The sequence below is a fragment of the Chionomys nivalis genome, chromosome X (assembly GCF_950005125.1).
Source record: "Chionomys nivalis chromosome X, mChiNiv1.1, whole genome shotgun sequence".
NCBI classification, from domain to species: Eukaryota; Metazoa; Chordata; class Mammalia; order Rodentia; family Cricetidae; genus Chionomys; species Chionomys nivalis.
The window spans coordinates 94,661,146-94,688,461 of NC_080112.1; positions in this window are offsets into that span (position 1 = coordinate 94,661,146).

Here is a 27,316-nt window from a genome sequence, read left to right on the forward strand (position 1 = left end):
GCTCGATGCAAAGTTAACTAGAGAGTAAAACAAAAATAGTGGAGGAGACAGAGAAGGGCAGACAATTGAAGGAAACCCAACCCCTTTTTCTTTTTTACAAAGGGAGAATGGCTATGTTCTATTGGCCTTGGGCACAAGTTGTTCGAGTGGATTAAAGCTACTAAAAGTGTATGGGGGGCAAGGTTTCTTTTGCACCTTCAGATCCTTGACCAACAAGACAAGACAGTCATTAGCAAGAGGTCAATGAGGCAGATGCTAGCCATCTGGGAATTCAACGTCCCTAGTACGTTGATCCATTTGGAACCCAGGAGCCTCCCGTTGGTCTGAAGTCAGCCTGCCTATTGACCTACCATTGGCTCAAAGACCACTGCCCCACTTCAGGTGGTTGAAAGAAGGAAGCACCTCCAGGAGATACTGTTTTGAGCTCCACTCAAAAAGAGAGACGGGGAAAGCAATCAGAAAACAGCCCTTCTCTATTACTGTGCTTGGGAACAAATCCAGAAAAAAAAAAATGAAGGTAGCTGGGTGTGTCCCCTCAGGGAACCAATAGCAGTCAGCCAACAGAGCTGTTCCACAGTGGGATAGAGAACTCTGGGGCGGAAATGAAAGGAAAAACCCAACCATGCCACCTTAAGGGAAGTACAGCACTGAGAGATGTAAAAGCCAATGTGTCATACCCAAAGCACAGACAACAAAAGCAAATGACAAATGAGACTGCGTAGCACCTAACGCCTACACAGCAGAATACACAATCAACACAGGTGGGAAGGGGAGAAAATATTTGAAGCCCGTATATAATAAGGACTTATTATCTCGAACATATAAAGAAGTCCTGTGTTTTAAAATGGGCGAAGGATAAATGGATGGGTATTTCTCAAAAAGGGAAAGAATAGCAGATAATAAGGTGGCCAACATGACTATCCATCAGAAAAAATGCAAAAGAAAGTGATGGGGGGGGCAGTTCTAAAGATTTGTTGTGTAAAGTCGATAGTATTATACTGTATCCTGCAAAATGGTCAGATGGGTACATTCCATGCCATGGGACTTTTGACACAAGGAAACAGTTGATTTTTTTTAAGTTAATGAGTCAGAAATCTGCTGATTCTGGTGTAACATGGTGGGCAAATACACCACATAAATGTTAAAATATATATGCATATTTGGTGTATGTACATCTCTATATACATTTGTCTGGAGTCAGTCTGCCTGCTGAGAGGCCTAGGCTGTTGGTGAAAAAAGGTAAGTCCAAAACTGGGTGTGCTATACTAGTAGCAAGAAAAGGAAGGAGGCATTTTGTATACGTGTATGTGTTCTCTGTAGAGATACCCCAGAAACTGATTGTATTGCTTACCTAAAGGTCAGCCAGAGGAGGGAAAAAGTGTCAGTCAGCTTTTGGTCACTGTGATGAAAATCTGAGAAACAATTTAGGAGGAAAGCTTTGTTTTGGATTATGATTTCAGAATTTTCAGTCCCTAGTCACTGGCCCTACTGTTTGGGAGCCTACAGGGAAGTAGAGCATTATGGTAGCAACTATAGGATGAAGTTAAGTAGGAAGGAACAAGGAGAGAGAGGGAGGGAAAGGAGGGTAGGAAGAGGAGTTCGGAGTCCCAGTGTCCCATTCAAGGGCACACACCCAAGGGCCTACTTCCTAGAACCAGGTCCCACATCCTAGTTTCTGCCATCGCCCAATAGTCCTTTAAACCACACAAGCATCAATGGACAAATCCATCGATTGGGAGAGAGGGTAAAGCTGCCATGATCCAGTTAATTCCCAAAGACCCGCCTCTGGACATGGATTGGGCCATTGGGGACAAAGCCTTCAATGCGTAAGCTTTGTGTGGGATGTTTCGGACCCAAACCATGACAGGGAAGCATCCAGTATTGTATGTGTTGTTTCGTCTTTCTCGAGCTTTTTAATTGACATTTTAGAAGCAATTGAAAAGAGTGAAGATCATAGAGATAGAAAGCAGAATGAAAGTTACTAGGGGTTGCGGGCAGGAGGGAATGAGGAGTTGGTTAAAGCATACATGCTTTCTGTCTGGGAGTTTGGAAATTTTCCTAGAAATAATTTGTTTCATGAAAGTACTTAATGCAACTAATTGTACACTAAAAAGTAAAGAGGAAAAATTGCATGTGATGTATATTGTACCACAGAAAACAAGCGAAAATAAAGAGGAAGTATACTAAACAAGTATAGATCAACGCATTTGTGTAAACAAACGTGTGTCCGCACATGTGTAGATGAGCCGAGTAATGTGACCCTGGAACTGACGCTAGTATTTCTGGAGATCTTTGGATAACTGGATACTCTGCATTAAGAAACTGTTTTGAGCCGAGCATAGTGGCACACACCTTTAATCCCAGCACTCAGGAGGCTGAGAAAGGCACATCTCTGAGAATTTAAGGCCAACTTGTTCTACAGAGTGAGTTCCAAGAAACCAGAACAATTACAAAGAAACCCTGTCTCTAAAATCTCCCCCAAAAAGAGAATGTTCTTTGATAGCTTAAAACAAAACCAAAAAAGTATATCAACCAAAAAAAAAAAAATGTTGAGTCACAAATTGAAGAGAGAAATCGGTTGAGCCCTGTGAATTGTTCTTCAGTCTCTCTTGGTAAGATCCCCACAGAGCAATGGAGACTTTTCTAAAATGTAAAGAAATGGCCACTTACATTAGGGATCTACCTACACAAAGCTAGCCCACTCTTGGCAGAACCGACAACAAAGGAGATTTGCTTTTAATGGCTTTTCTCGCCCTTTAGAAATGATCCCATCCTTTGTATTTTAGCCATCTCCCCCGCACCTGAGATTCCAGTGCTTCAGAAAGCGCCCCCAACTTCCCGGAGCTCTGTACAGAACTCCCTAACCCTGTCTTTCCTCCCAAGGGAATGCTCTGGACCTTTCCTTTCCCTCCTCAAAACTTAACAGCTGCTGGGTCCCTTTCACAAAGGACCTTGCTAAGTGATTAAGGAATTCAATCAACTAACTCAAGCTAAATGTTAATAGCTTCATTTGTCTCTCTATTAGGAGATAATATTTTAATTTTAACAGAGGCCTTCAATGTATTAATTCAAAGGAATGACTAATGGCTTGTGTGGGTGGGAATGGGGGATGGGAAGATTTCGCTTAATCACATCACATAAGCAGCTGCTTTGAAAATATCCCCATTTTCAACGGTTTTATGCAAATTGCTCACTGTAAATTTATTAAAGTAAATGTTTTGTATCTGGCAGGAGATGCAAAACTGGCTTGGAGTGTGATGCAATTATTTGTTTATAATTATTTAATGGTTACCTTTGTATATAACATATGTTGATCCTATTAAAATAAATCTGGCCCATAAAAAAGGGTGTCTAACAGATGCAGCCGGAGGTGTTTAATTGAATTAATCTGAAGCAGACTTACCACAGCACAGGCCCGCAGTATGGGCTATTTTTTTCCAGCTGAGAATGTAAGGGGGAGGGAGTGGCTCCAGATACTTTCTTCAGAGAACAGCACAGAGGCCAGTCTGTTCCAGAAGGGAAAAAAAAATCATAGAAGGGTGATTTTGTTGTACAAGAGCATCATTGCTTCTGCAGACGGAGACCTTATACTGCTCTCAAAAGAAGCAGCTACTTGTCTGAAATCCAGAGGTTGACCAAAGGCTTTTCTAACAGAGCAGCTCTTAACAGGATGGTGGGAAGAAAAGCACTTTTGGCATAGTCTCGTCAATAGGACACTGTTCTAAAGCTCTAGTGAGGAATGGACTCCACAGGCTGCTTGCAAGAGAGTGCTTCAAATGTTCCTGATGTGGAGAGCTAGCATGCGCCTGGCGCGTTGTATTATTTTATTTATACTCTGCTACTGCTTTCATCAGTTTTATAACTCTTCTGAACTGCTGTAATAAACGTCTATGTTTGCTATCTGCATTGCATTGTTCCCGGAGTGTTAATGTGCAATCGGGTCCAAGCCTAATCCTTACTGCTGGCCAGGCCTTCCCAATCGGCAGTGTCAGTTACTTACTAGCTGGCTTCCACAGCATCACACCTTTCCTGGTTTTCCTAACATCTGACTATCTGTTCCTTGGGTTCTGTTGTTTCTTTCTGCTGTTTTATTGCTTCTGAAACCCGTATACCCCAGAGCTCAGGCCTTGGCTCCCCTTTCCATAAATACTCACTCCTATGGGACATCCTCTAGTCCTATGATTTCCGGTGGGATCCATATACTGATGGATGCCAGTTGTATCTTCAGTTCATATCTCTCCCTTGGGCCCAAGCTTGCATATTCTTCTGAGAATTTTGCATCTCCACCTGGCTGCCTCATAAGCAATGCTAACAGTGTGACCAAAAATGAACTCTTACTTTCTACCCCTCCTCATTTCATTTAGTGGCATCATCCAGGTATTTTAAATCAGATGGGAGTTGTCATCCTTGACACTTTCCACGCCCCGGTGCCCAACATGTAACTTAGAATCGAGTCAGATTTCCATTTTCTCACTTCTCCTTATATTAATCACTCTGGCCAGTGATGCTTTCAAGATGGAAATCTGATCATTTAAAGCCTCATTCCCCAACTAAAACTCTTTAGTCTCTTCTCATTGCCATTAAAAAAAAAATTCAAATTGCAGAAGCTATGCAAGACCCGGCACTAGCTGTTGTGATGGCTACTCTTGGGTTATCAACTTGACTACGTCTGGGATGAATTACAATCTTGTGATCCGGATCTTGAGGCAGGAAGACAACATGCCTTTGATCTGGATCTTGAGGCAGGATGACATAGTTCTTTAATCCAGACCTTGAGGTGAGAAGGCACACCTTTCATCTGGGTCATACCTTCTGTTGTTAGTCTGTATAAGGATGAGGAGGAAGGAAGAGGTTGTTCGTCCTTCACCTACTTGCCCGCACCTACTCAGCGCATCCGTTCCTTCACTGGATTGGATCTTACTTCTTTGGGCTTCCAGCATATACAGAAGACCAACTGAGACACCCAATCTCATGGGACTGAGCATCTCTAGATTCTTGAACTTTACATTCACAGCTAGCTATTGTTGGACTGCAATCTGTAAAACATTCCAATAAATTTCCATGTATGCATACATACATACATATAGATAGATAGATGATAGATAGATAGATAGATAGATAGATAGATAGATAGATAGATAGATAGATAGATAGATAGATGATAGAAAGAAAGAAAGGTAGGGAGATAAAGAAATTCGTTCCATAAATTCTGTGGCTCTATAGAACCCTGGCTAATAACAGTGGTTCTCTTATCCAGCACTCATCCTTGTTCATGACAGTCTAAGCACACTGGCCTTCTGACACCCCTGGAACTATACACTGCCCTTACACCGCCCCCGCAAGAACTCCATGTGCTCGTTTCCATCTTCTGCAGGGTTTCTCCCTCCACTCTCCACATGGCTGTCCAAAGTTTTCTCTCAGATTACATAGCACCTAACCAGATAATCCTTTCTGACCACTCTATCTAAAGTAGCCCCTTCTCTTTATCTTTATCATCCTCTAATATTGTACAGCAGTCCTTTTCTTTTGGACATGATCATCAAATAAAAAAATCACATGTGTTTATTTTGTGTACTCACATACCCATGCATAAACACAAATATGCATTCCATGAGACAGAGTTTTGCCTGTCTCTATCACTGGTGTATCTCTAACACATCAAACAGCACCTGGATTACAGTAAATACTAATATTCACCAAATAATATAGGTAAACTGGTAGAAGAGTATGGTCCAGAAATGACTTTTGTAAGCTGACCTAGACTTACCCCAATTTGCAATACATAATGAGAATTTGGAGAGGCTCTCTTGACAGAACTAGTACAGTCATAAAGACCCATGATGGGAGGCCAGACACATGACTCAGAGCCTCAACTGTCTATATTCTAGTTCTTTTTTTTTGGGGGGGGGGTTTCGAGACAGGATTTCTCTGTGGTTTTGGAGCCTGTCCTGGAACTAGCTCTTGTAGACCAGGCTGGTCTCGAACTCACAGAGATCCGCCTGCCTCTGCCTCCCAAGTGCTGGGATTAAAGGCGTGTGCCACCACCACCCGGCTATATTCTAGTTCTTAAACTCACTCTATAAACTTTAGTGTCCCTTAAGATATTAACTACTATTATGAGAAAAGGGGATTTGATCAAAGATGTGTAGAAAATGCTACAGACTCTCTTAGAGACTCACATCACACATTAGCATATTAAAACTCTAAGAAGTTCTGCCAGAAATAAAATCTATTTGTACTTTGTTTAACATTTCCCCCAACATGTTTGACCATGAAACATTTATGGTCTATCCACTTATTAACATCTCACAGTGGGGTGGGAATGTAGCTCCCACTAGAATGCTTGTTTAACATGTGTAAGGCACTGGATTCCATCTCTAACACCACAGTAAAACAACATTTTACAGTGCTCTACAATCCTCAAAATGCAGTTTTGGAAGCATTGTCATAGATATTCAGACAAAGCATGTGTGTGCGTACGTGTGTGTGTGTGTGTGTGTGTGTGTGTCATGGATATTGGTCAATGTTAAATTAAGAGTCATAGAAATAAATCCTAATCAAAAGATTCTCTTGTGAAATGAATTAGATTGGGATGCAAACTTAAAATAAGACAACAGGAGGTGGGGCAGGCTGGAGAGATGGCTCAGTGGTTAAGAGCACTGGCTGTTGTTCCAGAAGTTCTGAGCTCAATTCCCAGTGCCCACATGGCAGCTAACAACCTTCTATGGGATCTGATGCCCTTTTCTGAGCTGCAGATGTATGTGCAAACAAAACATCAATATACATAAAACAAATAAATCTTTAAAATAAGGCAATTTGGGGGGACAGTGCACTCTGTTAATGCAAACCTATGTGATGTTTGACACTGTGTCCTGTTAATATAAACCTATGTGGTGGTTTCAATAGAAATGACCTCCACAGACTCACGTGTTTGAATGTTTAGCCCATAGGGAGTAGCACTATTAGGAAGTGTGGCCTTGTTGGAGGAAGGGTGTCCCTGTGGGTGTCAGCTTTGTGGTCTCAGCCTGCATAGTGGCTCTCAGTCTCCTTCTGCTGCACCATGTCTACCTGTATGCTGTCATGCTTCCCACTATGATAATAATGGATTAAATCTTTGAACTGTAAGCCATTTCCAATTGTTTTCGTTTCTAAGAGTTGCATTGGTCACCGTGTCTCTTCACAGCAATAGAAACCCTAACTAAGACACCCTAGTAAGAATGAACTGACGTACAGCGAGTGAGCAGTGTTGCTCTACATTCATAGTTCAAATGCTATTGCCTCGTAGCATCATTTCTACATCACTGACAATCTGGAAAAGACTGATGAAGGAACTATGGAGAGAGTTCAGTTGGTGAGATGCTTGTCATGTAAGTAGAATGTCTTGAATTTGATCTCTGGATGTACACAGAATCTGAACAAAGTGTCACATGCTTTTAATCCCGGTACTAAAAAGGTAGAGACAAGTGGATTCCTGGGGATTCACTGGCCAGTCAGCCTAGCCTATTTAGGAGCCAAAGGTTCTAATGAGATTTTGTCTCAAAAAATTTAGGTGGATGGTCCAAGAGAACTAGCACCTAAGGTTTATGTAACTCTAGCCTCCACGTGATATGTGGGTACACTTGTGTATATCTATCTGAACACATGTGAATGTGCATACACACAGATATCAATGACACACTGTCAGTGAGCCTTAGGAATACACAAAAATGGGAAAGTATTACTATCAAATTAAAAGACTAGAGATGAGCAGCTGTTATAAGGGAAAGGTGTGACAAAGTTTGGTGGCACCTGTCTTTAATCCCATTACATGAGAGGAAAGGGCAGACAGATTTCTGTGAGTTTGAGGCTAGCCTGATCTACACAGCAAGTTGAAGGCCAGTCAGGGCTACATAATGGGGGGATTTGCAAGGCAATGGCCAATAGAAATGCACATTGACTTGAAGTCAGACACATTGCTATTGCTCTTACCCATTTCAGTGTTTCTTTTGGTTATTTGAGCAATGTACATTGGTTCATGCTAATGGCCTCTACAGTTGCTGTTCCTTCTGCCTAAAGCAGACATAGGCAAAACTTTTTCTGTTGTAGTCAGCTGAAAATAGTTCAGGCTTTGTGGGCCATATGATCTCTATCCCAACTACTCAGTTCTGCTGTTACTGCAAAAGTAACAATACATAAACAATAAAACTTTACTTTCAGAATGAGAACGTGGATCAGATTTGGACCAAAGAATAAAGTTGTTCAGCCGGGCGGTGGTGGCGCACGCCTTTAATCCCAGCACTTGGGAGGCAGAGGCAGGCGGATCTCTGTGAGTTCGAGACCAGCCTGGTCTACAAGAGCTAGTTCCAGGACAGGCTCCAAAACCACAGAGAAACCCTGTCTCGAAAAACCAAAAAAAAAAAAAAAAAAAAAAAAAAAAAAAAAAAAAAAGAATAAAGTTGTTCAATATGGAGCAAATACAGAAAAAATCCTTATGAATGATCCTTTTTAATCAACATTTTACATAAACATTATTATCTCAAATGACACTATCCAATCTAAAGTATTTGCTTTATGTGCTTTAAAATTTAGCTATTTTAATTATTTCTATTATACCTATACCAAATGGTATTTTCTTTTTTTTTTTTTATAATTTGTGATTTTTTATTTCTTAAATTTTTACAAAATGAAAATGTGTATTGATGCCTAAAAGTTTCATCCTTTGAGAGAAGTGAGGGCTGGGTGCAAATGGTATTTTCTTATTTATTGATTTCCCCCAGCTCCCCCACATACCAAAATAATAACTAATATTTATTAAGCCTTTTTTGTATATTTGTTACTGTTCTGAACACTTCAGATGCATTAATCCTTTTAATCTTTATAATCACATATTGAAAATAATTCTTAATTGACTAATTTTGTAGATGAGGAAATGAAGACTGGAACATTAAGTAATTTATTCTCAGTCACATAACTGAGTTGGTGATGGTTCCAGGATTTAGACTCTGGCCCCTAAGTGATGTGGGAGTCCCCTCTGTCTGCTGCTTGTATTGGTTAATGAATAAAGAAACTGCCTTGGCCTGATAAGGCAAAACTTAGGTAGGCAGAGAAGACAGAACTAAATTCTGGGAGGAAAAAAGCAGAGTCAGAGAATTGCCATGGACCCACTGCCGGAGATACACGTGCTGAGACTTTACTGGTAGGCCACGACCTCGTGGTGATATACAGATTAATAGAAATGGGTTAAACTAATATGTAAGAGTTAACCAATAAGAAGTTAAAGCTAATGGGTCAAGCAGTGATTTCATTAATAGAGTTTCTGTGTGGTTATTTCAGGGCTAAGCTAGCTGGGTGGCCAGGACAAACAAGTGGACCCTCCTTGCAACACCTTAGCAGTGTGCTACATTAAATCTCAATGATAAGCTCTGCATTGTGTGTATCCTATCTGTCTTGTTTAGTGATGTCCTTGAACAGTGTCTAGCATCTGGTTAATAAATATATGTCAACATAATAAAAATTCTAAGCTTATTAAAGGGAGTCAGTATTCAACAAATTTGAAATTTGATTACTTTTTAATGAAGCTACTAGATGAGACAAGAAAAATAAGTACAATGTTGTGTGCGGTGGCTTAAATGATAATGGCCCACATAGGCTCATATCTTTGAGTGCTTAGTCTTCAGTTGGTGGAGCTTTTTGGGAAGAATTAAGAGGCATGGCCTTGTCAGAGGATGTGTGTCTCTGAGGGTTGACTTCGAGGTTTCAAAAGTTCATTTCATTCCCAGTTAGCTCTCTTTCTCTGTCTTCTGGCTATGAATCAGGATAAAACTCTAAACTACTGCTCTGGCACCATGCCTGCCTGCCTGTTGCCATGCTCCGTGCCATGATGGTGGTCATGAACTCTAACCCTCTGAAACTGTAAGCAAGCCCAAATAAATTCTTTTTATATAAGTTGCCTTGGTAATTGCGATAGGAAAGTAACTAAGTCATTGTGCTATTTGCATTTTAGCAAATCATTAAACATGATTTTCTATTTCATAAGAACTTTCCATGTCGTTTGATGCTGTTTCTCTTTCCCTTTTTGTTTGGTTTCCATGACATTTTGTGGTTTCTACACCTTAATAATTTACTTTGTCCTTTGTAACACCTTCTCCCCATCAATCATCTCCTCAACTGGGGGTGTTAACTAGAATGCCATCTTCAGCTGAAATGCTTTTAGGTAGTTCCCTCCATTGTCACTGTTTCTATTTTCCTGATAACACCTCAGGCTAATACTTGACCAGATTTTTATTTCAAGCCTGAGAAGTTCCCACAAGCACCTTGTGTTTACATGACCAAAATAAAATCCTTATTCTTTTTCTTATACCACCTCCCCAATTACTGACATCATCTATTATCTCCACATTAGAAACCTACATGCCATTTTTGCTCCCACTCTGCTTTTATTCTACCCATATCTAAACACCAAGCCCATCTCAATTTTACTACTTAAAATTTGTTAGCTTATTACTCAACTATAATCAACTCCTCTGGTCTCTTTTTCAGTTTTGCACCTATTCTACTCTCAACACACTTCCCAGAAATATTTGTTTCTCTTTTATTTATTATTTGTGCAGTGTGTATGATTTGTGTGTGAGAGGGTGTGTGTGTGAGGGGGGGTGAGGAGTGAGAGGGAACATACTTGCAGAGGTCAGAGGACAGCTTTCAGAAGTCAGGTCTTCCCTCCCCCTTCCTCTATAGAACTGGAATCAGGTCAATGGACTTTTGGGGTTAGTGCTTTTACCTAGTCATCTCACTGTCCTCAGAATTAGCCTTTCATAAGTGAAAGTTTGAGAATCAGTTATGATGGCACAGACCTGTAGTATCAGCACTGAGAAGACTAGAACAGGAGGATAGTGAGTTTGAGACCAGTCTCAAATACATGGTGATCTACACAGCATGACCTTGCTTCAATAAGAATAAATATTTTCTCATGTAATGGTTTTCTCATGTAATGGCACATTGCCTACATGATAGAGCTCAAGTTACTTTGGGACCTACAAATCTACCCAGACTTGCAATCTACTGTATCACTTACAGCTAATGTTTTAGAAATTACAAAGTACTTTCATCATTGTAGCTCTTTATTGTTTTGTTTTGTTTAGATTTGCTTTGGGGGCAATTTTAAGGAAATTCATACATGAGAACTGAATCTACACATCATACTCACAAATTTATATATATTCTGCTAAGTTCATTTAGCGTTGCTCATGTGTACATGAGTTCAGGGTTGAACACTCGGAATTGGACAACTTAAGCAGGAGCTCCTCCCTCAAAGAAACTGATTCTCTCAGTAGTCACTGACCACCTAGAACTCTTAATCTAGGGTTGGGACTCTGTGGAATTTCATGTGCCCATGTTGACAAGTCAACTGGTGTTGACATTATGTCATTTTGTTTTGGTTTGTTTTTTTGAGACAAGGTTTGTCTGTGCAGCTTTGGAGCCTGTTCTGGAACTTACTCTGTAGACCAGGCTGGCCTCGAACTCACAGAGATCTGCCTACCTCTGCCTCTTGAATGCTGGGATTAAAGACATGCGCTATCACTGCCCAGCTCATTATGTCATTTTTTTTTCAGGCAACCATACTACTAAGATTTCATGGGTGCATTTTCCCTGTCATGGCTTGGAAACAGTAGGAGGAATACAGGAGTCTCCCAAAACAATATGAACTCTTACCACTGCCTTTGGTTGCCTTCCAGAATTTGAAGGAAAGACACTATTGCTGAAGACACCACACACTTTGAACACAGGGCATGGAAAAAAAATCGATCTGAAACTCATCTGAAATCACTTTCCCTTTGGACTGGTTCCCATAGTATCAGAAGGTTATTTGCAAACTGCTGGAGGAGAGGACTAATTGGTAGTCCTACCCAGCGATAAAGTCTATGAACCACAACAATGACTAGCCTGAGAAGATATCCCCAGTGGTGCAATAGTGGCAGTTTTATCTTGAGGGTAACCAATAACTGCTAATTGAGCTTACAATCCTCTTAATAAGAATGAATCTGTAACATTAACTTTGTATTGTTAACTGAGCCAGCTACCAGTGGTTAGAAAGGTCACATAAAGAGAATCTGCTACAATGCAGAGAATAAGTAACCATGAGGGGACAATCCTAGATCATATTGTGAGGACGAGAGTACTCACAACTGGTTGCTAAGTAGGTATGATGTCAAAGTAATATAATCCAAGAACAAGAGAGGTTGAGGCAGGATGCTCATGAATTTGAAACTAGCATAGACTGATTACACAGAGAGACATTGTCTGAGAAAAATACAGGTTGCTTGCCTGAACTTACTGAAGAAAATTTTAGGAATACTAACTTCAGATTGTACTGTATTATAGTTCTGGGGTTGGACCTGTGGACACATTTACGATGCTTCTTCAGTGGTCTTGGCAGGTCTGGGAAAAGAGCTTCCTTCTTCCCAGAATACTCCTGTTCTTATTGCTCCACCTCTACTTCTTGTCTGGCTACTGGCCAATCAGCGTTTATTTAAAATATAATTGACAGAATATAGATCTGTCCTGCACCAATCTTATATTTCATTTCAAAGGATTTCAGTGCATACTTACATAATAAAATAAGATACAAGCTTGTAAGTATAAAATGATTTGATTGATTTTCATTGATATATTACATAATATAAATCAAACTCATTATTCGAGGGTTTAGCTTTCCAATATAAACTAAATCCTTTTCCTGAAGAAGCCCATGGTTTAGTAAGGGAAAGATGAAAAGACAATTTAAAAAGCAGCAAAGTAGAATAAAGACAAGCTTCTACAGGGCATGTAAAATAGAGTCATAATAAATAGTGGAAGGGGGTAATAAGGAAAGATGGGTATAAAAGAAGAGTAGCGGTTACTTAGGGGAAGAAAGACATTTGTGAAAGATGAGATAGTAGCTTTGTAATCATTTGCTCTGTCCTTTTAAGAGACAAACCATGTCCACTCCCTTCCCCCCATCTGCCTAGGCAAGCTGATTTTCAGCTTCCAGCCTGAGTCCTTTCCCTCTCTCTCTCTCTCTCTCTCTCTCTCTGTCAGGCAGCTTCTGTCTCTCCCTTCTCCCTACGTCTCCCCTTCCCCCCCACCTCTCTCTCTGCCTCTCTCTGCCTCTCTCTCTTCTCTTCCCCCTTCTCTCCTTCCTTTCCATAACCCACTAAATAAATATCCAACCTCTGTAGTTTTTGGTGCCTGTCCTGGAACTAGCTCTTGTAGCGAAGGCTGGCCTCAAACTCATGGAGATCAGCCTGCCTCTACCTCCTGAGTGCTGGGATTAAAGGCATGCGCCACCAGAAACTACAGAGAAACCCTGACTAGAACCCCCCCCCAAAAAAATATCTAACCTCACTCTGCATGGCATGCTATCCATGTGTCTCTTGCCTGTGGCATGGCTCCCTGCCTGGAACCAGCTGCCTTCAGAGACCTGCAGCATAGTCTCATGGCATGTCCATTTGTCTGTCTTTCCTCGTGGGACTGGCTGCCCCATAGAGGTCTCTCACCCACCACGTGGCTCCCTGCCTGGGACTCACTGCCCCTTGTGGCCCACTGCAGCCACTCGGGGACCTGCAGCCATCCCTGCCTGGGACTGGCTGCTCTTGGGACCCACTGCCTACTGCAGCCACTCAGGAACCGCAGCATTTTACTTAAACCCTAACAAGCTCAAAAGCCAAAGGGAATGTGATAACTTCAATGAAGTAATGATATTCTGAGAATACAGACTGAATATGGAGTAAAATGAAGAGACGATGATGAAGCTGTCACCGGATAGGTCATAAAAAGTTCCATGTGACATTCCAAGGAGTGTGAACATAATTCGGAATCTTTGAGTGATTTTGTGTGGGGAATTGGCATGATGAAATTTCCATGGTACAATAAATGCTCGAATAAACTCAAAGCAGCAGGGACTGAAGCAAGAGCGCTGTTCTGAAAAAAAATTCATTATGTCAAGTAAGAAGTAATGAAAAGAGCACATATTTGAAAGGGATTTAAAGTGTAAGTAGAACTTTAGGACAAAATAACTGAGGGAGAAGTGAAGGGTCAGGTTTCTGTTTTCACAGGAGGGATGGCAGTAGCACTAAGTTCTTCAAAAGGGAACACAGAAGGAAGAGCAGAATTTTGAGGAACACAGAAATGGGGGAATGAGGAAGAATGACAAGATCAGCTTGGACTTAAGCTATGGAGCACCTAGCTAGAATTGCTGATCTGAAAAATGAATGTTTCAGTGATTCTCAGAAGAGATGAGAGCTAATGACACAGGTGTGGATACAAGCAGACACGTGGGAATTATGATAATTAATAAATTAATCAAGAAAGAGTCTGCACAATGAATTGAGATCTGAACTGTGGACAGAAAATCTCAAAACAGCCTAGTTTAAACTCTGTCATGTGGTTATTAGTGTTAACTCTAAAGAAGATGCATAATAAAAATGAGCAAATGAAGTGAAGATAAATATAAAATGTTCAATTTGAGGAGAAAGGGAGCATCAGGAAGTGGAATGGAGCCTGTGTTCAAGGAGTTAAACAGATTTAAGAAATGAATAAAGGAGTGGTGACCTCAGGGCAAGCTCCCACCCAGCTAAGCTTCCAATTTGTGAAAAGAAATTAAAGAAAACTTAGAGTTGGGTGTGGTGGTACACACCTTTAATCCCAGCACCCTGGAAGCAAAGGCTAGCAGATCTCTGAGTTTGAGGCCAACCTGATCTACAGAACAAGTTCCAGAACATCTAAGCTTAAGCAGTGAAGGAAGTGGATATAAAAAAGCTGGTGAAGATGTAATTGAACAAGGGGGGCATGTTCCAGCCTCAGTAAACAGCACAATTTGGCGTCTTTAGCCACGTGGTCCTGGCTTTAAGAGAAGAAGAAAGAGGTTATGGAATATTCTCCTGTGATTAAGGAAAGCCTCTGAGGCAAGGCGTATGTCAGGGGAGTCCCTGAATGGAGGCCAAGAGAGGCCATTGTGTGAAGCTGTGAAAGTGAAGCCTGGACTGCCTTGGAGACCCCAGGATGTTGGAGATGCCAGAGCCATGGGATACCTGCTGAGGAAAATGGCTAACAGGGAGTGGAACCAGCCTAAGAGGAAGAAGTGTGTTACAGTCAACAAAGCTGAAAGGAGTTGGAGATCTGAAGAGCATTTTGACATCAGATCTAGAAATGCAGAATTTGAAGTTTGGCTAGCTGGTTTTCAATCTTGCTTTGGTCCACTATTTCCTCACTGAGCTCCCTTCCCTCTGTTTTAGAATGGTAAAAATGTATCCTGTGCCGTTATATGTTGGAAGTATGTGGTATGTTTTTTTTTTAATTTTGATTTTATAGTTAAGAGATTTCATAAATCTCAAATGAAACTTTGACCTTTGGACTTTTACACGTTGTTGAGACTGTGATAGACTATAGGAACTTTTGAAGTTGGACTAAATGTATTTTGTATTATGATATTACTACAAGCTTATGGTGGTCTTGGAATGGAATGTGGTATCTTGAATGTAATTGCCCCCATAATCTTATAGGGAGTGGCATTATTAGGAGATGTGGCTTTGTTGGAGTAGATAATGCCTTGTTGGAGAAAGTGTGTCCCTGTGGAGACAGGCTTTAAGGTCTCATACATGTTCAAGCCGTACTCAGTGTCTTAGTTCACTTCCTGTTGCCTTCAGGTCAAGATGTAGAATTCCCAGCTCCTTCTCCAGCATCTGCATACTGCATGTCCCACCATGATGGTAATGAATGAAACTTCTGAACTGCAAACCACCCCAATTAAATGTTTTCCTTTATAAGAGTTGCCCTGGTCATGGTGTCTCTTCACAGTAATAGAAATCCCAACTAAGGCAATTTCCTATTGCTGCTATATAAAGTAACCACAAGCACTGTGGCTGAAAAGAACCCAAACTTATTGCCTAATTCTTCTGAGAATCAGGAATCTAAAATTAGTCTTATTAAGCTAAAGTTAAGGTCTCAAAATGGCTGATTCCTTCTGGAGGTTCTAAAAAATAATACATTTCTTTATCCTTTTCAGTATCTAGAGATCCTCTGTATTCCTTGGTTCATGGATTCATCCTCCATCTTAAAACCAGTAGCAGTGTTAGAATTTCACTCTCACTGTATTTAAGATCACATTCTCTTCAATGTCTGCTCTGCTGCCTGTTTCTCAGAATGACCCTTCTTAGTACATTAAGTTTACACAAATAAGCCAGGATAATTTTTCTGTCTCAAGAACTTTAATCATACCTTTAAAGTCTTTTCTTTCATATAAAACAACACATTCAAAAATTCCAATAATGTGAACACAGGCATCTTTGAGTTGTGTTATTTTGTTTACTGCACTAAGGAAGTAGAGACTTTCAAAACAGAGGAGATTCAATAGAGTCCAACGTAGAAGTTGAAGGAAATCAGGACCAAAGTAGCCTTTAGAATTAGTAGCTATTAAAAAATTGTCATCTCAGAAAGAATTGATAGAACAAGAACTACAGAATAGTAAAATAAAAGACAACTATAATATGTTGTATGTAATGGGACTCTCATCTTTTACCACTATATGAACCAATATAGAACAGAGAAAGAACACATTGAATCTTATGGTGCTTAATTGGAATTCAAGGATTGGTACAAATCAATAGTTTTTTATATAGATATATATCAATATAGATAACACAATAGAAATACAGAAATATATGTGCATTAATGTTTACACACCTCTACCTATATGAATGCAAATACATGCATATGTAGACACACATGCGCATATATACATATATATAAACAAACCATTTTGTGGCTCCTTCCACCAAAAGATAGAACAAACAAATAAGAACAATAGGTAACTTAGCTTCTAAACCTGTAGTAACTCAAAAATCAGAAAAGCTAAAAAGGACCATTGAGGGGGAAACTAGGGGAAAAACAGAGTACAAGTGATCTGATCAGATCTGAAATGGGAAAAACGGGGAAGGGCTCTAATAAGGAAAGAAGGAAGGAGATAAATAAATACAAAAGAATTATGTGGGAGGGGAAAATAATAGTAAGAATGTATTAAAAAGTCAAAGACTCAAACTGCTAATTTTCTACCTAAAAAATAATTATAAGTTGGTATATACATGTCATTTAAATGAAATTTTCCCATCTAGGGTGATATCACTTGCTCCAAAGAGCTGAAGATCATCTCACAAAAATCTTAAAACCAGACAGAGAAACACTTGTTTTGAGTTGTTGGTTAAAGTAGTCTAAGAGACTCCCAAAACACTAGGCTAGTGTGATTAGCCTTTGGTTTCCCTTTGAAGGTAGAAAGTAAGTCCCAATCACTGAATACACTATGTGTTTTGGACACAGGGTCCTAAGGACTCTCAAGATGAGGGCCTGAAAGCCTCCTCACTGAGAACTAGCTTTCATAATACAAGAAGTTGCTATGCAAGCTTCTAAAAGAGGGGAAGCAACCAACAGTCATACTTAGCAATGATACCTGTAAATCACAAGGACCAGCATGGCACAATAACCGTAAGGGTGCATCAGTGGCAGTAACAAGCATCTCTCTAATCGGACTTAAGACCCGCTTAACAAGAGGAAAATCATGCCTGGTACTGGAAACCTAGCCAACTACCCAAAGCTAGTGAAGTCAAGGCTATTGTAGGAGAATCTATGGCCACCACTTTACTAAACCAGAATAATTCCTAACTATATTCTAAATATTTGTCCTTATATACACAGCTACGTGGAGTCCTTACTCCTCATCAAGGAAACTTCCCAGAGACCAGTACAGAAAACCACAACCAATTGAAATGCAGAGTTCTGGGACCCAGTTCCCACTGACACAATACAACTCTCTTACCTAAGTCTCAGAGATCATTGCAGAAAATGGGCTGGAGAACTATAAGAGCCAGAGAAACAAGAAGTTCGTTGTGAGACTGCATCTCCTAGGAATATCAGCCTTGAAGTCTCATCAACATGGATGCCTCAATATCACCTGATATGATACTTAGCAATATTGCATGCTATTGTGGATGGGGAAAATCTCACAAGACCTCAACTCTACACAAAGATTACAGGCAATTTCAGAATTCTGGGAACTGAAGAAATAGTTTTCCCCAGGGAAGAAGAGCACATCAATTGTTTCTACAATACCAAATGGTCAGCCCTGAAAACATGTATATACAAGTAACATTATACAGACTAAGAAGATTGTATTTATATATTTAGGAATGTGTGTGTGTGTGCATATTCGTTTAAAACAACAATTAAAGAAAAAAAGGCTGTGGTGGTTTGAATAAGAATGGCTCCCATATGCTCATATATTTGAATGCTTAGTCATCAGGGAGTGGCACAACTTAGAGGGATTAGGAGGTGTGGCCTTGTTAGGGTAAGTGTGGCCTTATTGAAGGAAGTGTGTCACGGGGGTGTGCTTTGAGGTCACAGAAGCCCAGGCCAGGTGCAGTAGCACTTCTCTTCCTGCTGCCTTCACATTCAGATATAGAACACTCAGCTACCATTTCTGCCTGCATGCCACCATGCTCCCTGCTATGAAGATAATGCACTAACCCTCCAAAACTGTAAGCAAGCCCCCAATTAAATGCTTTCTTTCTGTAAGAGTTTCCATGGTTATGGTGTTTCTTCGCAGCAATAGAACACCAACTAAGACAGAGCCATAAATTTGAAAGAAAGCAGGGCGGTACATGACAGGGTTTGGAGGGAGCAAAAGTAAGGGGGAAATAATGGAATTATAATCTCAAAAAGGAAAAAATAAGCATCTAATTCTTGGGCTCTAAAGGCCACTCACCACTAAAAAGAGCAGGAGTTCTTGGAGAAATGGCTGGTTCTGGGACCAGGGTTTCACCATAATAATTGAATCAGAACAACACTAATTGATCTCAGCAGCTGGCATTTATAAATTTACCCACACATATATGTAACAATTATTATTAATAATAAATGATCATGAATCTGAGGAGTGGGAGGGATGCTGTAAGAATTGAAGGAGTGGGGGTGGAAATTGTATAAATAGAATACTCATGCATAAACTCAATAAATAAATAAAATTTAAATAAAATGTAAAAGATAATAATTCAACCAGGAAATAATCACCAGTGAATGCTAAAACTAGTGGATGAAAAGTCTGAAGAGTAGTGAAATATTTGTATTATCTCAAAGTATCTTAAGCAAGTGGTCAAACTTAATATGGCCATTAAAGGAACAAATACTCATCACATGGTTACCAAGGGCATAGCACTTCTATGATATTCCTTTGTAAAATGTATAAAGTTAATGCAATAATGAATAATGGGGAGAATTCATATACCCACTGTGGTGGTTTGAATAGGTATGGCCCATGTGTCTGAATGCTTGATCATAGGGAATGGCACTATTAGGAAGCATGGTCTTGTTGGAGTAGGTGTGGCCTTGTTGGAGGAAGTGTGTCACTGTGGAGGATGAGTTTAAGGTCTCATATATGCTCAAGCTATGCCCAGTGAGACAAATCACTTCCTGTTGCCTGCTGGATCAAGGTGTAGAACTCTCAGTTCCTTCTCCAGCACCATGTCTGCCTGCATGCTACCAAGCTCCCTGCCATGATGATAATGAACTAAACCTCTGAACTGTAAGCCAGCCTCAATTCAATGCTTTCCTTTAAAAGTTGTAGTCATGGTGTCTCTTCACAGCAATAGAAACCCTAACTAAGACACACACATCCTGAGCGCTATTCTACAAAACAGCTGGACTATACTCTTCTGAGATGTCCATGTCGTGAAACACACCCAGATTAAAGGACACATGAAACTTGAGTACAGCTCAACTAAGAGTTTCTTCTTTCAGGTACATTATTGGGGCAACAAACAGAGTAAAATCTGAAGTAGACATGTGCATTAGCTAGTCATTGTTAATTTCCTGACTCTGAGCTACAACTGGGTTATTTAAGAGAGTATCATTTATCTACAGAATTACGTTGATGATAGGATTCAAGAATCGGTGCCATTGTTTCAGCAATGCACTTTCAGAGCAGAACAGATGTGCACGACTATGGCTAGGTACGTGTACCCTTGTATGGAGAGAGCGAAAGAGGGGGAGCAAGGGGGATTAGAAAGAATGCATGGAAATTACAGCACATATTTACATCTGAGGAATCTGGGGAAGGGAAAAGGTACATTGTTTTTCCTTCTACTCGGTGCAACTTTTCTGTAAATATGCTATTACATCAAAATAATTAAGTAAAAGAAATTCTTATGAAGCCGGGCGGTGGTGACACACGCCTTTAATCCCAGCACTCGGGAGGCAGAGGCAGGTGGATCTCTGGGAGTTCGAGGCCAGACTGGGCTACAAGACCTAGTTCCGGGACGGGCACCAAAGCTACAGAGAAACCCTGTCTCGAAAAACCAAAAAAAGAAAGAAAGAAAGAAAGAAAGAAAGAAAGAAAGAAAGAAAGAAAGAAAGAAAGAAAAAAGAAATTCTTATGAAGTAAAGAGAACAACTCAACTTTAACCAATCTTACTTTACTTTCTGACTTCTTCCATCGGAGTTTGACTGAAGGGATATTCTGTGGTGGTACTGGTGGCAGCTGATGTTTGTACTGATGAGAGGGATGCTGGCCTGTCTATAGACTCCTAGAAAACATTAAATGGCAATAGTGTATCAGGCAATATTGACATCAGGAACATTGATAGGGCAGAGCCGTGGGTGGAAGAATGGACAGAAAGCATACAAATGCTCCTATGAAGGTAAATATCTACAGGGTTGATAGGACAGCTTGCATTCCCAGTAAGGCGGCCATTCTCAGCCTTTGGGGGTCACACAACCTTTTCACAGGGTCACATAAGGCCATCTGCATATCAGAAATTTACATTACAAGTTATAACAGTAACAAAATTACAGGTATGAAGTAGCAACAAAAATAATTTTATGTTTGGCGGGTCAGCACAACATGAAGTGCTGTACTAAGAATTAAATACTAGTGCAGTGCTTCTCAACCTTCTTAATTCTGTCATCTAAGAAGTCTAAGGAGGGTGTCAGTAAAGTGCCCTATTTGAAAAGTGGAATACAATCAAAATAGCTCTTCTAAGGAACAGGAGGGGAAAAAAGAGTAAATACTGAATTATCTGGGAGGGTAAAGCTGAGGCTCAAGGGAGTTAATATCCAGTCATAAAAAACCGACTTGGAACTGGCGGTGCTGGTCAACAGTCAGGCAGTGGGATGAAAGCTGGAGTTGAAGGTCACCTTCAACAGTGAGTTCAAGGCCAGTCTGGGCCACTCGGCAGCTTTGCAAAAGAGCAAACCCATTTGTTGACTCATCCTATATATAATGGCTTTACCTCCTACTCCACAAAGTTTGTACTTCAGTATTCATGTGGGTGAACCACAAGATTTCCTGTCCCTTTTCCTGTTTGTCTCCCACGATCTTTATCTTAATTCTAATAACTCAGCCACCTACTTCCATGCTAACACTCTGGACCTTACCGTCATAAAAAATTATACCACTTCTGCGTTTTGATTTGAAAGTTCCAATCGTCTACCACCCACCACTGCTAATAATACATATCCCCTCACATCATCACAGCTCTCTGAGATCTCAAATCTACTGTTTACTGCTCCCCTAAATATTCATCAGCCTGCCTCCTGACTTCATTCCTTAGCCGGTCCTGAATGCGGGTTTCATCCTTACAAATACATACAACTCCCTTGGGGATTCACTCCTCAGTCCACTGGTAAAGCTCTAGCCCCCAAATGCACACCACCATTTGCTTTCTTGGAGTCTGACCCGAGCTACTGAAGAGTACAGGAGAATACCATACCACTTAGCTGACAGGTAGGTCTTGCTTCAGAATTATGTGCTTAGATATCACAAAGTAACTCAGTTTTTCCCTTGTACTTTGAATCACGACCTATCTATCTCAAAGAATCTCTTTCTTTATGACTTTTCTCTTTTTCTTTTTCTCTTTCTTTCTTTCTTTCTTTCTTTCTTTTTTTGGTTTTTTTTTAAGACAGGGTTTCCCTGTGTAACAGTCCTACCTGTTCTGGAACTAGCTCTTGTAGACCAGGCTGGCCTCAAACTCACAGAGATCCACCTGCCTCTGCCTCCCGAGTGCCTCTTTTTCTTTTCTGCTATTAATCTTTTCCTCTCCCTTGGACCATTTCCATCATATTTCATTCATGCCCCAATACTCTTTAACAGCTAAATAACCTTCCAGTCTCTCGTACTATTCATCTACTCCACTTCCTCATCAATTTCTCTTTTATGGAGTTGTCTACATCTGCTTTCTACACTTCCTGCCTTGTACTCGATTCTCAGTTCATTATAACCACCAAAATAGCTGTGGTCATCAATACCCTGCTTGTTACCAAATCTAATGGGTACTTGCATGCCCTCATTTTGCTCATCTTGTCAGCAGTGTTCATCACAGGTGCCTTTCTGAACTTTGTACTTTCGTGGCTCTTTCCTTAACTATTCAGTCATTCCTCCTTCTCCTTTGATATCTGATCTTCCTTGTACCTTCTTCGAAAGCACTGGTATTCAGAAGCAAGCTGTCCTATACCCTATTCTCTTCTCATTCCCTAGTCTTTCAGTGGGGAATTTATGCTCTACTGTAGAGCACAATGCCTTTTATTTTTTTCAGCTGTCTAAAAAGATACCTCCTATGCAGTGGTCAGTGGTCACTCTCACCGTATCTGTTGTCAAATTTGACTGCTTAATCAATTTCATCTCAAAAGTCTCATCTTTACAGATACATGCAATTCCCTTACCCGTTTCCCACTTTTGGTGTCATACCTAAGAAACCACTGCCTAGTCCAAACTCTTAAAAAGTTATACGTATGTTTTCTCCCAGTAATTGCAGACTGCTCTTAAATGTGCATTTTTGATCCATTTTAGACTAATTTTTGACGATGTTATTAAGTAAGGGTCTAATTCCATTCTTTTGATTCTTTCACATGAATATATCCAGCTGTACATCAGTTTTTAAAAGGCTTTTCTTAGTCAGATGTGCTGACACATCCGCTTCGCTCAGATGTTCCAGGCAGGATTGGGCAAAACAACAAGATCTTGTCTCAAAATTTAAAAAAAAAAAAAATTCTTAATTGGATGGTCTTGCCAAAACCTTGTCAAATTTCAGTTATCAGGAACTAGAGAGATGGCTCAGTAATTAAGAGAACGAGTTGGTCTTCAAGAAGACCCAGAGTTGATTCTCAGCACCCACATGGTAACTCACAAGGGTCGATAACTCCAGTTCCAGGGGATCTGACATCTTCTGGCCTCCGTGGACACTAGGCACACAAGTGGTACAGACATACAAACAGTTAAAATGCCTGTACATATAAAATAGAAATAGAAACAACAAACAAACAAACAAACAAAAAACCCCACTATGGGTCATTCCTTCCACTTCTACTGTGCTGTTAATTGCCTGAGGGTTTTGTTGATTTTTCCTCATTCTAGGGCCCAACCTGGTGGTATAACCATTCTCTAGGACTACGGCAACAGAGGGCCAAAAAAAAGTAGCAAAACATGTGACAGTTCTTCACCCTCCCACCTCTAAATGACACCTTTGCTAAAATTTCAGTTCTCGAACCGTGTTGCCAAAACCAGCTTCTGATGGAGTGGAGAAAAATACCTGGAAGAAGAGACCTTGAATGCAGGTAGTATTCAAACCTCTCATGAAAATCTTAAATGAAACCCCCTACTTTTGTCCCCAGTCTTACCCGTTCTTGTACTTCTGTCTAGACTGGTTACTCCGGTACAGTGCTTCTTAACTTTGCACTACTGATCTTTGGGCCAGATGATTCTTTACTGTGAGGGGCTGATCTGTACACCGTAGGGTGTTTTGCAGCACCCTTGGCCTCATACCCTGTATCAACTGTATATAGTAATTATGTTTTTGCACAACTGCATACACAGACATACACTCATACTCCAAATTATTATGACCAAAATGTCGCCAGTCATCACCAACTGCTCCTGGCAAGCCAGAAAACTGGTGCCTTTCTTTAGGTAATAGTGGTCATTCAGGTATTTTTCATCAGTATAGTCTTGGTTATGATTGCCAGTTTTACAAACCCTATGTTCCTATAGCTGTGTTTCTTTTTCTTCTCACTTACTGTGATACTCTTTCAAGGGAAATTTCCAATCTTGATATTTGTGTCCAATTTGAGTAAATTTATATTACATTATTTATAGCTATAATTTCTTCCTATACCTTTTCTCTGCTGCATGTGTAATCACTGTTAGGTAAATAATGGGCATCTTGGACCTGATTTGTGTAAATCAGTTACAATTCTCCTCTTGCTGGTGGTCAGTTTAGGAACACAGGCATAAGACAATCAGAGTTGGTAATCTTGTGATTATAGTTATTCATAATTTCAAGATGGGCAGTAACCAATGAGGATCCCAGGGAGACTGAAATAAAGAATTTTTACCTCATTTTTTGAGGGGAGACATGTAATGGAAGCAAGCATGCATATAGTACCTACAGCAACCTGGGCATGGTGGCACATGTCTTAAATCCCATCACTTGGGAGAGGCAAGCAGATCTCTGTGAGTTTGAGGCTAGCCTGGTCTACATAGTAAATTCCAGGACAGTCAGAACTAAATAGTGAGACCCTGTCTCAAAAAGAGCAAAACAAAAAGCCTTTGCTAGAAATAGGTTTCTTACAAACAGAAAAAACAAGGCCTAGGATGATTGGGGTACTTTAGATGGAAATAAGAGGGACCAAAAATCCTGTGTCTTTCTTGAGATTATCTAGCTGATAAATTAACAAACCCTGTTGCTCACACTATGTCTGGGTGTTCATTATGTTAATTAATACATTATATTCTATTGTTATTATTATTTAAAATATTTTTCTCATTCATAAACTTTATTATAAAAAGTTATAAATAAAAACTCACACACAGAAATTAACTAGACCCAACAATCTGTAGATCTCAGTGAACTTCTATAGAGTTAGAACGGCTATTTAGAATGGAAACTGTAGTTTCACACTTGATTTTACACATTCACTATGGAATATATTTTTACACACTGATTCACCACAAACCCCCAAAATCTATGACAGGGTTAGACCTAGAAAAAACAAGTAACTTTATATCATCTTTCATATGTAGAATATAGCCATATGTATGTGTATGTATACATATATGTGTGTGTGTATATATGTATATGTACATGTACATTTGGGTACCAAATAACATGTAGGAAAGAGAGCAAAATGGCTAAATTTTAGGGGATAAGGAAGGACTGAATGCAGGTAATGGACATGAGTTATAAAAGAAGATATACTTTATTATTTAAAGTTGCGTGTGGCAGGATTTTCTGCTGTCATTAGCACTCTGATAGTAAACTTCCTACATTTCATCTTTAATTTTGTCTTTCTGTTTGTTTCATTTTTGAGACAGGGTTTCACGTAGCCCTAGATAACCCTGAACTCACTCTATAGTCAAAGATCACCTTGAACTCCCGATCCCCGTGCTTCTTTTTCCCATGTGCTGGGATTGCAGTTATATTACAGTTGTGCATTAGCATGTCTGGAAAATTTTATTCTTGTGTAAAGGAATTAAATCAACCCTTCATGAATTTGAGCATGTGTATTCAGGGTTCCTGATCTTTCAATTGGATAAAATTATTTTCTTAGTCTTAACTCTAATTTGTTTATTTATTTATTTATTACATTTTTAAAATTCATTTTACATACCAACCACACTTTTCCCTCCCTCCTCTCCTCCCATTCCCTCCTCTCAAACTCCTTTCTACACCTCCCATCTACTCCTCAGAAAGGGTAAAACCTTCCATGGACGTCAACAAAACATGGTATATCAAGTTGAGGCAGGACCAAGCTCTTCCCCCCTGCATCACGGCTGGGCAAGTCATCCCAACTAGGGAATAGGTTCCAAAAAGTCAGCTCATGCACCGGGGACAGATCCTGGTACCATTGTTAGGAGCCCCACAAACAAACCAAGCCACACTACTGTCAGCCACATGCAGAGGGCCTAGTTTGGTCCCACGCAGTCTCCCTAGCTGTCAGTCCGGAGTCTGTGAGCTCCCATAAGCTCAGGACAGCTGTTTCTCTGGGTTTCCCCATCATGGTCTTGAACACCCCCACACACACTTGCTCATATAATCCCTCCTCCCTCTCTTCAACTGGACTGCTGGAGCCAGGCCCAATGCTTGGCTGTGGATCTTTGCATCTACTTCCATCAGTTACTGGATGAAGATTCTATGTTGACAATTAGGGTAGTCACCAATCTGATTACAGGAGGCCAGTTCAGGCACCCTCTCCACTATTGCTAGGTGTCTTAGGTGGGGTCATCCTTGTGGTTTTCTGGGAGTTTTCCTGGCACCAGGTTTCTCCCTAACCCCATAATGACCCCCTCTATCAAGATATCTCTTTCATTGCTCTCCCTCTCTATCTCTCCCCAAACTGGGTCATCCAGATACCTCATAGCCCTTCCCTCTCCCCCACCCCCAGTTTACCCAGTACATCTCATCCTATTTCCCTTCCCAGGATGATTCATGCATCCCTCTTTGGGTCCCCCTTGTTACCTAGCTTCTCTGGGGCTGTGAATTGTAGCCTGCCTAACTCAAACTTGTGACCTGAAGAAAAGGAATATCCATGTGAACTTTTAAAAATTGTTGTTGTGTGCATGTGGGGTTGTGTGTGCCACACCATTCACTGGCGGGGAGAGGGCAATTCTGTGTGGTTGGGTCTCTCTTTCCCCCTTCACTTGTGTTTCAGATTATGAAACTCAAGTCAGCAGGCTTTTGAGGGAAGGGCTTTTATCTACTGATCTCACCAGCCTGGAATATCCCTGTTTAAAAGAAATGATTTCTGTGTACTAGGTACTTACTGTTAAAGCACAACTTCATTTCATTTTTAACAACTCTGTGCTTATTGCAATAGGTTTAAGAGAGAGAGAGAGAACAGAGAGAACAACCCTGGAGGCTGGGAAGGTAAAATACTTAAGATCATCAACCAGTAAGTGGTAGACTTGGGAGTCCAACCACAAGAATTTCTTTTAAAGTTGGTACCCTTAAATGGGGCACATTTTCCTATCTTTCACTTTCCTTTACTCGGTTTGCTAGAAGTAAACTTCTGAATTTCTTTTCTCAAGCAAAGCTGACTACTTCACAGTGGAACTCTCTCTCTCCCACAAGCAAATGTCTCAAGTATGTTCTCCTTTCTGGTTTGGTTTCTAGGATCTCTCAGACACCATGTTTCCTGCCATCCAACCATACTTATCCTCTCTTTGGGGGAGAAAGAGAACCATCTGTCAGGTTTTTCCTGGCCAATTTAGCGTACTCTACATTCACCAACGGAGTTTACTGATTTTTTTTTCAGCATTTCTCTCCAG